The 13,570-nt window shown below is 47.8% G+C and overlaps 2 pseudogenes; both read right to left on the reverse strand.

Annotated features, from left to right (window-relative positions):
* Positions 1-1,691: 1,691 nt before the first annotated feature.
* LOC116460561 (5S ribosomal RNA) lies at positions 1,692-1,809 on the reverse strand (annotated as a pseudogene).
* Positions 1,810-11,750: 9,941 nt separating this feature from the next.
* Positions 11,751-11,861, reverse strand: LOC116460560 (U2 spliceosomal RNA; annotated as a pseudogene).
* Positions 11,862-13,570: the final 1,709 nt, after the last annotated feature.

Below are 13,570 nucleotides of genomic sequence, written 5' to 3' on the forward strand. Positions count from 1 at the left end.
AGGGTGGTCTCGATCTCATGACTTCGTGATCCTCCTGCCTCGGCCTCCCAAAGTGCTGGGATTACCGGCATGAGCCACCGCGCCTGGCTCAATTTTTTTTTTTAATAGATATGGGGTTTTGCCATGTTGGCCAGGCTAGTCTTGAACTCCTGACCTCAAGTGATCCTCCCACCTCAGACTCCCAAAGTGCTGGGATTATAGGCGTAAGCCACCATGCCTGGCCTTAAATTAGAATTAGCAAGTAGTTGTGTACACTGGAGTGACTTACACTCTACACATGCTCTTTAGCTTGGAGTTACTGGAATTATAAGAAACTCTGAACCACAAGCACGTCGCTTCTTCCACCCCCACCCCACCAAGCTGTTAAATGGTTTGTCAAGGGATGTCACTCTTATTCATTGTATTAGTTTCCAGTGCAGTAAACATAAATCTTATGTCCATAACTTATGTGGTATGCCGTAAATGTAAATTGATATTCTTTTTTTTTTTTTTTTCTGGAGACAGGGTCTCCCAGGCTGAAGTGCAATGGTGCAATCTCAGCTCACTGCAACCCCACCTCCCGGGCTCAATCAGTCCTCCCACCTCAGCCTCCCAAGTAGCTGGGACTACAGACACTCACCACCACGCCCAGCTAATTTTGCATTTTTGTAGAGACGGGATTTTGTCATGTTGCCTAGGCTGGAATTGATATTCTTTAACTCAACAAAATTTCTGTTTCAAAACCCCATTATTATTATTATTATTATTTTTTTTTTTTTTTTTTTTTTTTTTTTTTTTTGAGACAGAGTCTCGCTCTGTCACCCAGGCTGGAGTGCAGTGGCGCAATCTCGGCTCACTGCAAGCTCCGCCTCCCGGGTTCACGCCATTCTCCTGCCTCAGCCTCTCCGAGTAGCTGGGACTACAGGCGCCCGCCACCACGCCCGGCTAATTTTTTGTATTTTTAGTAGAGACGGGGTTTCACCGTGGTCTCGATCTCCTGACCTCGTGATCCGCCCGCCTCGGCCTCCCAAAGTGCTGGGATTACAAGCGTGAGCCACCGCGCCCGGCCTATTATTATTATTTTTGAGACAGAGTCTCGCTCTGTCGCCCAGGCTAGAGTGCAGTGGCATGATCTCCACCTGCCAGGTTCAAACAATTCTCCTGCCTCAGCCTCCCCAGCAGCTGGGATTACAGGCGCCCACCACCATGCCCGGCTAATTTTTTGTATTTTTGTAGAGACGGGGTTTCACCATGTTAGCCAGGATGGTCTCGATCTCCTGACCTCGTGATCCACCTGCCCCAGCCTCCCAAAGTGCTGGGATTACAGGCATGAGCCACTGCACCTGGCCTACAACCCCCCATTGTTTTTAAGAGGTGGCAGAACATAACCTCAGTCAAGTCAGGGCTCACTGTCCCTGTCCGTTTGCCTAGAATTGTTCACAGAGCTCACATAGTGCTATGTATGTGTGTGGTGGGTGGGGCAGGGGGCAGGGGGAGCTTCCGTTGTTTGATGTCCTCTATGCTAATTATTAACTGAGCCCCTCTCATTCCTGTCCACGTGGCCCCTTCAATCCAGGTGCTTTCTATTCTTCCCTATTCTACTCAGGCGCAAGCATCATCCTATTGCTTCTGTTCCATGCTAAGCCTTCAAACCCTTCCTGCACAGTGTAGCCAACTCTCTGCGGATTTTTTTTTTTTTTTTTTTTTTTTTAAGTCTACAGCACCTGGTATTCCCAGGAGATCTCCCATCCAAGCACTAACCAGACCTAGCCCTGCTTAGCCTCCAAGATCAGATGAGATCAGGCACATTCAGGGTGGTGTGCCCTATACCTCTCTAGGTTCTTACTGCTCCACTGGAGTTCTTGGGGAGTGAAGCAGGGTCTGTTCTGCCATTTAATCCTACAAACTATCTCTCCAGGGCTCTTCTTCCAGGGAAAGGCACACAGTCCCTCTAGAGGACATGAGGGCACCTGTGTCCTCTGGGTTTCCTCTTCGCTTCTCTACATTTTTCTCTCTGCCTAGACAATTTTTTTCCTAAGGATGACTGGAGGGAGGCCCACCTTCCTGAGCATCCCCACTGTCCAGCCCTCAAACATTTTTCCTGTGTATCTATTTCTCTAAAGAGCTTAAGTTTTTGGAAAATACTGGACATTTATTTCCTTTTCACCCTGGCTGCTTCTTCCCCCAAGGCAATGAACACAAAAGAATTTAGCCGCTTGCAAGCAGGGGGAAAGAAGATAAGGAGCACTAAAGAGGAATGTACCCTAACCAGCTTTAAACATCCTGGGGCTTTTTTTTTTTTTTGTATAGAATCTTGCTCTGTCACCCAGGCTGGAGAGTACTGGCCTGATCTTGGCTCACTGCAACCTCCACCTCCCAGGTTCAAAGGATCCTCCCGCCTCAGCCTCCCAAGTAGCTGGGATTACAGGCATGTGCCACCACACTCAGCTAATTTTTGTATTTTTAGTAGAGATGGGTTTCACCATGTTGGCCAGGCTGGTCTTGAACTCCTGACCTCAGGTGATCCACCCACCTTGGCCTCCCAAAGTGCTGGGATTACACGCGTGAGCCCCCACATCTGGCCATCTCAGGCCTTCTTTTCAATGCCAGAACTAAAAATTAGGTCCTGACTTGTTTAACTTTTACCTTTCCATAGTAGTTCACCAGTCTGGTATCTGCATTAGATAGGAATAATTGATTGATTGATTGATTGATTGATTCGAGACAGGGTCTTGCTCTATTGCCCAGGCTAGAAAACAGCAGTGCCATCACAGCTGTCTGCAGCTTTGACCTCTTGGGCTCAAGTGATCCTCCTGTCTCAGCCTCCTGAGTAGCTGGGACTACAGGTGTGTGCCACCACACCTAGCTTTTTTTTTTTTTTTTTAATTTTTAGTAGAGACAAGGTTTCACTGTGTTGCCAAGGCTGGTCTCAAACTCCTGGCTTCAAGTAATCCATCCACCTCAGCCTCTCAAAGCGTTAGGATTACAGGCATGAGCCGCTGCACCTGGCCTAGATGAGAAACATTTAAAGCATAGGTTCTCAGGCTACACTCTAGACCTACAGACTCTCTAGAGTTGATCTTACAAATCTGTCTTTTAACAAACTCCCAGTATTTTGCTTACCTACTCAGCTGCACTGGTCCTCTGACTTGGTTTTGGCTAAAACTCCCTGAAAGTCACTTTCTTTCCCACATCTTCTGTCTTTTTTTCCCTTTCTTTCTTACCCCTGTAGTGGTAACATCCAGTTAGAGTCCCTTCCATACAACCAAAATCTGGTGTGGAGTTCTGTATCTATTTCTCAAAGGGAAGATAAGGTGGAGGGCAAGAGAATGTTCATGTGTCTTGTTTACTCTTACCCGTTTTTTAGCCTTATTTATTTATTTATTTATTTATTTATTTATTTATTGAGACAGAGCTTCGCTCTTGTTGCCCAGGCTGGAGTGCAATGGCGTGGTCTTGGCTCACTACCACCTCCCGAGTTCAAGTGATTCTCCTGCCTCAACCTCCCGAGTAGCTGGGATTACAGACATGTGTCACAACGCCCGGCTAATTTTGTGTTTTTAGTAGAGAGGAGGTTTCTCTATGTTGGTCGGGCTGGTCAGGCTGGTCGCGAACTCCCAACCTCAGGTGATCCGCTTGCCTCGGCCTCCCAGCGTGCTGGGATTACAGACGTGAGCCACCACGCCTGGCCTTTTAGCCCATTTTTATCATCCTGTTGATGCTCCAAGTTGAAAATTGTAATCTAATCCACCAAACAAGCCCATCTGAAGAGCATATCTTCAACCTGTGTCAGATGCAAAAATATTTTGCGCAGGCAGAAGTGGTGGCGTGCACCTGTAATCCCAGCTACTTGAGAGACTGAGGCAGGAGGATTCCTTGAGCCCAGGAATTTGAGGCTGCAGTGCGCTGTGATCACTCCTATAATAGTCACTGCACTCCAGCCTGGGCAACATAGTGATGCATCGTTTCTTTAAAAAAAGGAGTTTTTTTGTTGTTGTTGTTTGTTTATTTTTAAATTCTTGCCATTGAGCTTCAGAAAAAACAAAAACTTCCAAGAGACCTAAATGCTGTTTGATTCTTATGGAGAATCATCAGCATATATAAACTTCCCAGTTTTTCAAGGTTTGGGGATACTCGCAGAGGAAACAGACTAATCTATTTATATATCCCCAAAGTAGATAAATTACATAGTAAGATTTTTTTTAGATTGCTCTCATGGATGTGTTTATTGTTAAACCCCAGCCTAATTTATTTGGAGAGAAGAGTTAACTCTCTTTTAAGAGAATATGGCTAGGTAGGCCATGTTTGGCTGCCAATATCTTCGGCCTATTTTATTCCAAAATGAGGTTAGGAGTGCTGAGCTAAACTGGTGCCCTTAAGGGTTACGTCCTAGAGACTAAAGATGCATTCACTGAAAGTCATTCATGAGCAATGATTGGGAAGATTCACCTGCTGGAATGGTTGTTGATATTTATAAGTCAGCAATATTTCTTGACTGATATTTATAAGTCGACAATATTTCTTGACTTGACTCAACAAAAAGTCATGCATTGTTATTATGACATCAGAATACTAAAATACTACTCCATGTGAAATAATAAGGCAAAGAATATTACAGCTGGGCGTGATGATCACATTAGAAATCCTAGCACTTTGGGAGGCTGAGGTGAGAGGATCACTTGGGCTCAGGAGTTCAAGACCAGCCTGGGCAACACAGTGAGACCTCACCTCAAATTAAAAAATAATAATAATAATCAAAGCAAATGACGAACAAAGAAGAGGGGCAGGCTGAGCTGGAGGCAGAGAAGTGAACTGTAGCCTAAGCAGGTTCCAGTAATTACCTCTTTTATTTTAAGAACTGAATATCTCGTTCCAGGCTCAAATTATCGATAAGTACATCTTTTCCTTTAAAGTTGATTAAGCAGCGGTATCTCTTCCAAGCTGAAAATATTATAACAGATGCCAACTGTCTGCAGAGGACTATGCTAGATGCTGTAAATAAAGAAAACAAGTTTTCCTGCACAGAATGTCCTTTGTTTCCTAAAAGGTTGGTACAGAGTTGGAGTTAAAGACCAAAGAAATCACAGACTTCACAGGTTGAAAGGAACTATAATGTCCTCTTAGGCCAGTCCCACAAGTAATGGGTGAATTATTCCTTCTGCTTCCCCTCTGAGCGCCCTTTTGGACTTGGGCCTTATAGCTCCGGAAATGCAGATCTGTGCTTCCTGAGGGGTGGAGAGCAGTCCTGGCTGGTAACAGCTGTGTCTGAGTGGGAGTCGGCAGGAGGGAGGGCGCAATGGGAACAGCTTGCCTTAGGCTGCTTGCTGCTCCTGGCTGAGCCCTGGGGGCCTGCTCTGGGGACTTGGCCTGGATGGACTTGAACCTTAGGGAGACTTTATCAGCAAGTGCTTCCTTGGCTAAAAAGCTGATTTCTCATATTATTTGCATTGTTTTAGGTATTTCTACTTTAGACAAAAGAACTTGTTCTTTGTTGCGCTTTGTCCAGGTGGGAATCTTTTTCTTTTTTTTATTTTGTTATTAATTCATTCACTTAATAAATTGTCATTGAGTTACTCCTGTTTCATTAAAGGCAGCTGAGGGTTGGGCAGGCGGCGCAAAGGCAGGCGGCGGTGGCTCATGCCTGTAATCCCAGTACTTTGGGAGGCTGAGGTGGATAGATCACCTGATGTCAGGAGTTTGAGACCAGCCTGGCCAACATGGTGAAACCCCGTCTCTATTAAATACAAAAATTAGTGGGAAGTGGTGGTGGGAACCCGTAATCCCAGCTACTCGGGAGGCTGAGGCAGGAGAATTGCTTGAACCTGGGAGGTGGAGGCTGCAGTGAGCCGAGATTGCGCCAGTGCACTCCAGCCTGGCTGACGGAGTGAGACTCCGTCTCAAAAAAAAGAAAAAGGCAACCGAGGCTCAGAGAGCTTAGGTTAAATACTCAAAATCACAATTTTGTGACTAAGTGACAGAATGGACATCTCCTGACTCAAATTCGTGTGTTTTATACTATTTTGGGTGTGGTATTACATTATTTTCATCGAGTAGTTTTTAAAAAACTTAATATTGTTTATTAAAGTACATCTCTGGCCGGGCGCGGTGGCTCACGCCTATAATCTCAGCACTTTGGGAGGCTAAGGTGGGTGGAACTGAGAGGTGACAGTGTGCCGGCAGTCCTCACAGCCCTCGCTCGCTCGCTCTCGGCACCTCCGCTGCCTGGGCTCCCACTTCAGTGGCACTTGAGGAGCCCTTCAGCCCACCGCTGCACTGTGGGAGCCCCTTTCTGGGCTGGCCAAGGCGGGAGCCGGCTCCCTCAGCTTGCAGGGAGGTGTGGAGGGAGAGGTGCGAGGGAGAACCGCGGCTGCGCGCGGCGCTTGCGGGCCAGCTGGAGTTCCGGGTGGGCGTGGGCTTGGCGGGCCCCGCACTCGGAGCAGCAGGCCGGCCCTGCCGGCCCCGGGCAATGAGGGGCTTAGCACCCGGGCCAGCGGCTGCGGAGGGTGTACTGGGTCCCCCAGCAGTGCCAGCCTACCGGCGCTGCGCTTGATTTCTCACCGGGCCTTAGCTGCCTTCCCGCGGGGAAGGGCTCGGGACCTGCAGCCCGCCATCCCTGAGCCTCCCACCCCCTCCATGGGCTCTTGTGTGGCCCGAGCCTCCCCAACGAGCACCACCCCCTGCTCCACGGTGCCCAATCCCATCGACCACCCAAGGGCTGAGGAGTGCGGGCACACAGCACGGGACTGGCAGGCAGCTCCACCTGCAGCGCCGGTGCGGGATCCACTGGGTGAAGCCAGCTGGGCTCCTGAGTCTGGTGGGGACGTGAAGAACCTTTATGTCTAGCTCAGGGATTATAAATATGCCAATTGGCACTCTGTATCTAGCTGAAAGTTTGTAAACACACCAATCAGCACCCTGTGTCTAGCTCAGGGTTTGTGAATGCACCAATGGACACTCTGTATCTAGCTACGCTGGTGGGGCCTTGGAGAACCTTTGTGTCGACACTCTGTATCTAGTGGGAAGGTGGAGAACCTTTGTGTCTAGCTCAGGGATTGTAAACACACCAATCAGCACCCTGTCAAAACAGACCACTGGGCTCTACCAATCAGCAGGATGTGGGTGGGGCCAGACAAGAGATTAAAAGCAGGCTGCCCGAGCCAGCAGCAGCAACCTGCTCCTGTTGTGTTCCACACCGTGGAGTCTTTGTTCTTTGGCTCTTTGGGTCCATGCTACCTTAAGAGCTGCAACACTCACTGTGAAAGCCTGCAGCTTCTCTCTTGAAGCCAGTGAAACCATAAGCCCACCAGGAGGAATAAACAATTGCAGATGTGCTGCTTTAAGAGTTGTAACATTCCCAGTAAAGGTCTGCGGCTTCACTCCTGAAGTCGGCAAGATCATGAGCCCACCACAAGGAAGAAACTCCAGATGTGCCACCTTAAGAGATGTAACACTGACTGTGAGGGTCTGGCTTCATTCTTGAAGTCAGTGAGACCAATGAACTCACCAATTCTGGACACTAAAGGAGGCCAGGAGTTTGAGACCAGCCTGGCCAACACGGTGAAACCTTGTCTCTACCAAGAATACAAAAATTAGCTGAGCATGGTTGTGTGCACCTATAGTCCTGGCTACTCAGATGGCTGAGCCAGAAGAATTACTTGAACCTGGGAGGCAGAAGTTGTAGTGAGCTGAGATTGCACCATTGCACTCCAGCTTGGGTGACAGTGCTCCATCTCAAAAAATAATATTAAGTATATCTCCTATTTCTTTCATTGACAGCACTATGATGACAGATGCAGAAAGGACAAAAGAGAACTGACATACACTGAAATTTTGTAATACACCAGGTTCAATACCAGACACCTTATATGCAGCATCTCATTTAATTTTCACAATCATCCTATAAAATGGCATGTGCTATTGCTCCCTTTTTGTTTTCATTTTTTTGCTCCCATTTTACAGATGAGGAAATTAAGGCTTAGCAAGGTTAAATAGGCCAGGTGCAGTGGCTCACGCTTGTAATCCCAGCATTTTGGGAGGTGAAGGTGGGAGGATTGTGTGAGGCCAGGAGTTCAAGATCGACCTGGGCAAGAGACTGAGACCATCTCATCTCTACAAAAAATAAAAACTTTAAAATACATTTTTTAAAAAGATTAAATAACTTGCCCAAGTTCACCTAGGTGTCAAGTATTAGAACTGGGGTTTTTTTTTTGAGATGGAGTCTCACTCTGTGGCCCAGGCTGGAGTGCAGTGGCCCGATCTGGGATCACTGCAAGCTCCGCCTCCTGGGTTCATACCATTCTCCTGCCTCAGCCTCCCGAGTAGCTGTGACTACAGATGCCTGCTACCTCTCCAGGCTAATTTTTTTTTATTTGTATTTTTAGTACGGGTGAGGTTTCATCCTGTTGGCCAGGATGGTCTCAATCTCCTGACCTCGTGATCCGCCCACCTCAGCCTCCCAAAGTGCTGGGATTACAGGCATGAGCCACCGTGCCCGGGACTAGAGCTGGGTTTTGAATCGAGTTCTTTCTTACCCAAGAGTCATTAAATTATACTGCCTCCCATGCCCCTAAGCAAGATAAACTGGTTGTCTAAATGCCCCCTTAATTCCAATTAGCTCTGCTCAAATTTTACATGTACTTAAAGGGAGAGCCTTTATATTGGCCTTTGATCCTGAGCTTAATTGACCAGGAGACACTGATAGTCCTATGTAAAAAACAGTCATTCAGTTAACACTCGCATTTTAGCTGAAGGGGATTACTTGAACAAAGTGAGAAGAAAAGGTTACCAGAGTTCCTATGATCTCTGACCTTCAACGGTCAGATTCAATTGAATCTGACGATTCAAATCCTCTTCTACATGACAATGCTTCAAATTATTTGCACTGGGCTTTCAAGTGTTCCCAGGGTTTGAGTGGGAGGTGTGGTATACAGTTGGGTCACAGGCTTCTGATGAAACATGGCATATTAATCACACACTTTTGTATCCCTTCCCCTCTAAAACCATATATGTGATAGCAAGTAATCAAAGGTATTAAACCAAAGGGAAAAAGAAGACAACAGCGGACAAAAGTTTTTTTTTTTTTTTTTTTTTTTGAGACGGAGTCTTGCTCTGTTGCCCTGGCTAGAGTGCAGTGGTGCCATCTCGGCTCACTGCAAGCTCTGCCTCCCAGGTTCAAGCGATTCTCCTGCCTCAGTTTCCTGAGTAGCTGGGACTACAGGCGCCCTCCACCACGCCCGGCTAATTTTTGTATTCTTGGTAGAGACGGGGTTTCACTGTGTTAGCCAGGATGGTCTCAATCTCCAGACCTCGTGATCCGCCCGCCTTGGCCTCCTGAAGTGCTGGGATTACAGGCGTGAGCCAGGATTACAGGCGTGAGCCACCACGCCCGGCCTTTTTTTTTTTTTTTTTTGGAGACGGAGTCTCCCTCTGTTGCCCCGGCCGGAGTGCAGTGGCACGATCTCGGCTCATTGCAACCTCTGCCTCCCAGTGAAAGGTGACAGCGTGGTGGCAGCCCTCCTTCACTCTCGGCCCTTCCGCCGCCCCAGCGCCCACTCTAGCCATGCTTGAGGAGCCCTTCAGCCTGCCACTGCACTATAGAGGCGGCCCCTCTCTAGGCTGGCCAAAGCGGAAGTCAGCTACTTCTGCTTGCAGGTAGGTGTGGAGGGAGGCGCGGGGCGGGGGAACCGGGGCTGCGCGCGGTGCTCGGAGGCCAGCGCAAGTTCCCGGTAGGCGTGGGCTCGGCGGGCCCCGCACTCGGAGTGGCAGACCCACGCCACAGGCCCTGGGCAGTGAGCAGCCGGCCCACGCCACTTAGCACCCGGGCCAGCAGCTGCGGAGGGTGCGCCAGTTCTCAAGCAGTGCCGGCCCGCCGGGGCTACGCTCGAATTCTCCCCGGGCCTCAGCTGCCTCCTGGCGGGGCAGGACTCGGAACCTGTAGCCTGCGGTGCCGGAGCCTCCCCTCGCCGCGGCCGGGGGCTCCTGCGCGTACCTGAGCTTCCCCGGACAAGCGCCGCACCCTGCTCCGCGGCGCCTGGTCCCATGGACCGCCCAAAGGCTAAGGAGTGCGGACGCACTGCGCGGAACTAACAAACAACTCCACCTGCACCCCAGTAGGAGATCCACTGGGTGAACCCAGCTGGATTCCTGCGTCTAGTGGGGACTTGGAAAACCTTTATGTCTAGCTAAGGGATTGTAAATACACCAATCACCACTCTGTGTCTAGCTCAGGGTTTGTAAATGCACCAATCAGCACTCTGTATCTAGCTGAAGGTTTGAAAATGCACCAATCAGTGCTCTGTGGGGACTTGGAGAACTTTTGTGTCTATCTCAGGGATTGTAAACACACCAGTCAGCACCCTGTCAAAATGGACCAATCAGCGCTCTGTAAAACAGACCAATCAGCTCTCTGTAAAATGGACCAATCAGCAGGATGCGGGGGGAGGGGGGCGCAGATAAGGGAATAAAAGCAAGTTGCCTGAACTAGCAGTGGCTACCTGCTTGGGTTTGCTTCCACAGCCTGGAAGGTTTGTATTTCAGTTCTTTGCACTAAAGCTTAGTGTTGCTGGTTTTGTGAGCTGTAACACTCACTTCAAAGGTGTGCAGCTTTATTCTGGGGCCAGCAAGACCACGAACCCACCAGAATTAAAAAATTGTAGACACACCACCCTTAAGTAGCGTAGCACTCACTATCTGCAGCTTCATTTTTGAAGTCAGAGAGACCAAGGAACTGCCAATTTTGGATATACCAGGTTCAAGTAATTTTCTTGCATCAGCCTTCCAAGTAGTTAGGACTTCCAGGTGTGCGTTCACCATATCTAGCTAATTTTTTGTATTTCTAGTAGAGATGGAGTTTCACCGTGTTAGCCAGGATGATCTTGATTTCTTGACCTTGTGATCCACCCACTCTTGGCCTCCCAAAGTGGTGGTATTACAGGCATGAGTCACTGTGCCTGGCTGACAAAAGATTTTATTACAACTTTGGGAGAGGGAAAGCAAATAGAAAAAAGATAATGTCATTTAGCAGGGCAGAGAACGTTAGAGACTAAGGACCAGGAGAAGGTATTTATGAGATGTAAAGAGAACCTCGAGGCTCTTGGTACAATGGGAAGCTGGAGAGAGGCCTATGGCTGAAAACAAGGAGATGGGTTCAGAGTCTGGGTACACACCTACTGATTACCAGTTCCTCTCTCCAACCTTAGGCAGCCAGGGTGGGAGAGGAGAACTGGGGATTAGTAGGTGTGTACTTCCCTCCTCATCTTCATAGGAGCACAGAGGTTTATTCTCCAGAGTATTGAACCCGTGAGGTCTGGTTCAGAGTATCTGCTTAGTACAGTGAATAAATGTACAAAAATAAGTGAACACTTTCTAATTGAACGTGGAATGGGATCCAGCCTTTTCCCTCACTGCACGCCTAGAACACTGCAGCTTCCCACACCTACTTCCCCTCCCTCATGCAATGCTTGTTAGTCACTTAGCTGCCTCAGTTATCAGATTCGCTGGCATACTGTGTATATAGGATTTAATACTATTTGTGATTTCAGGCATCCACTGGGGGGCTTGGAACATATCCCCCATGGATAAAGGAAGACTACTGTACAATACAAGAGCTTAAGAATGCTTTTCATGCCAATCACTCCTCTTACCATTGACCATATTTTAGTTCTACTTTGTTTTCACACTATCACGTTTTGTTTTATTTTGTTGATGCTTGTTTTGATTTACCCACATATTGATACCCACACGTTGACCAATTCCTTTGCTCACTACTCTTTGTTGATTCTTATTCCTTCCTTCTGGATTTAATTTCTTTCTTTTCCTTCCAGACATTAAACTGATCAGAACAGATACTACACTTGATCCTAGCCAAAAGGCTAAGAAGTGATTAATTTTCTTCTTAAAGTGCTTCATTAAATGGTTCTTTCATTTATTGATTTGTATTTATTTATTTTTTAGAGAGTCTCACCCTACTGCCCAGGCTAGAATGTGATGGCACAATCACAGCTTGCTGCAGCCTCAAACTCCTGGCCTCAAGTGATCCTCGGAGCTCAGCTTCCCAAAGTGCTGGGATTACAAGCATAAGCCACTGCACCTGGTCCCTTAAATAGTTATTTTAATAGGATCACCTATAAATGATAAATTCTTTCAGTCTTTGCCTAAACTATTATTTGTCCTTTTCATGACTTGTCAACTAGTAGAAACTGAAGTATAGGTTGGCATTTTCTCTCGGAATTTTGAAGCTGTTCCATTATCTTTTGATTTCTGTTGGTATGTTTGAAAAGTCTGCTGTCAATCTAATTGTCAATTTTTTTTTCATTTCTGTCTTTTTTTTTTGAGATGGAGTTTTGCTCTGTCACCCAGGCTGGAGTGCAGTGGCACGATCTTGGCTCACTGCAACCTCTGCCTCCCAGGTTCAAGCAATTCTTCTGCTTTAGCCTCCCAAGTAGCTGGGGTTACAGGTGCATGCCACCATGCCTGGCTAATTTTTTGTATTTTTAGTAGAGACGGGGTTTCACTGTGTTAGGATGGTCTCCATCTCCTGACGTCGTGATCCGCCCACCTCGGCCTCCCAAAGTGCTGGGATTATAGGCGTGAGCCACCGCGCCCGGCTATTTTTTTTTCTTTAGACGGAGTCTTGGCTCTTGTTCAGGCTGGAGTGCAATGGTGCAATCTCAGCTCACTGCAACCTCCGCCTCCTGGGTTCAAGCCATTCTCCTGCCTCAGCCTCCCGAGTAGCTGGGATACAGGCACGCACCACCATGCCTGGCTAATTTTTGTATTTTTAGTAGAGACAGGGTTTCACCATTTTGGCCAGGCTGGTCTCAAACTCCTGACCTCAGGTGATTTGCCTGCCTTGGCCTCCCAAAGTGCTGGGATTACAGGCATGAGCCACCGCACCCGGCCTTTACTACATTTTAGAATAAGCTTATTTTCTCAAGTTTGTGTGTGTCTGTGTGTGTTTTTAAAGAATGATCTTACCTAGCCGGGCGCAGTGGCTCACGCCTGTAATCCCAGCACTTTGGGAGGCCGAGGCGGGTGGATCACTTGAGCCCAGGAGTTCAAGACTAACCTGGCCAAAATGGTGAAACCCTGTGTCTACTAAAAATACAAAAAATTAGCCTGGCATGGTGACACACGTCTGTAATCCCAGCTACTTGGGAAGTTGAGGCATGAGAATTGCTTGAACCCAAGAGGTGGAGGTTGTAGTGAGCCAAGATTGTGCCACTGCACTCCAGCCTGGGCAACAGAGTGAAGCTGTATCTCAAAAAAGAGGACGATGTTTCCTGTCTATATACTGAATCTGTGTCAGGGATGCCCCAATCTTTAGTCAAGAGCTACATTTTATCACCTTAAAGGCTGGAGATCACCAGATAAAGGGGAAACAAACAGCAAACTATCAGAGCTGCCCAGAAAGGAGGAATGCCACTGCCTGCAGTTTTTCCTTTTCTGCTGAAAATTCAAAACTAAGTCCAGTGTAACTGTGGCAGCCACTATACAGTTCTATGCAGTTCTTCTGAACAAGATTTTGAGACTGACTTTTTTTTTTTTTTTTGAGACAGATTCTCGTTCTGTCTCCCAGGCTGGAGTGCAATGG

This window comes from Hylobates moloch, unplaced genomic scaffold, assembly GCF_009828535.3.
Source record: "Hylobates moloch isolate HMO894 unplaced genomic scaffold, HMol_V3 SCAFFOLD_20, whole genome shotgun sequence".
Lineage (NCBI taxonomy): Eukaryota > Metazoa > Chordata > Mammalia > Primates > Hylobatidae > Hylobates > Hylobates moloch.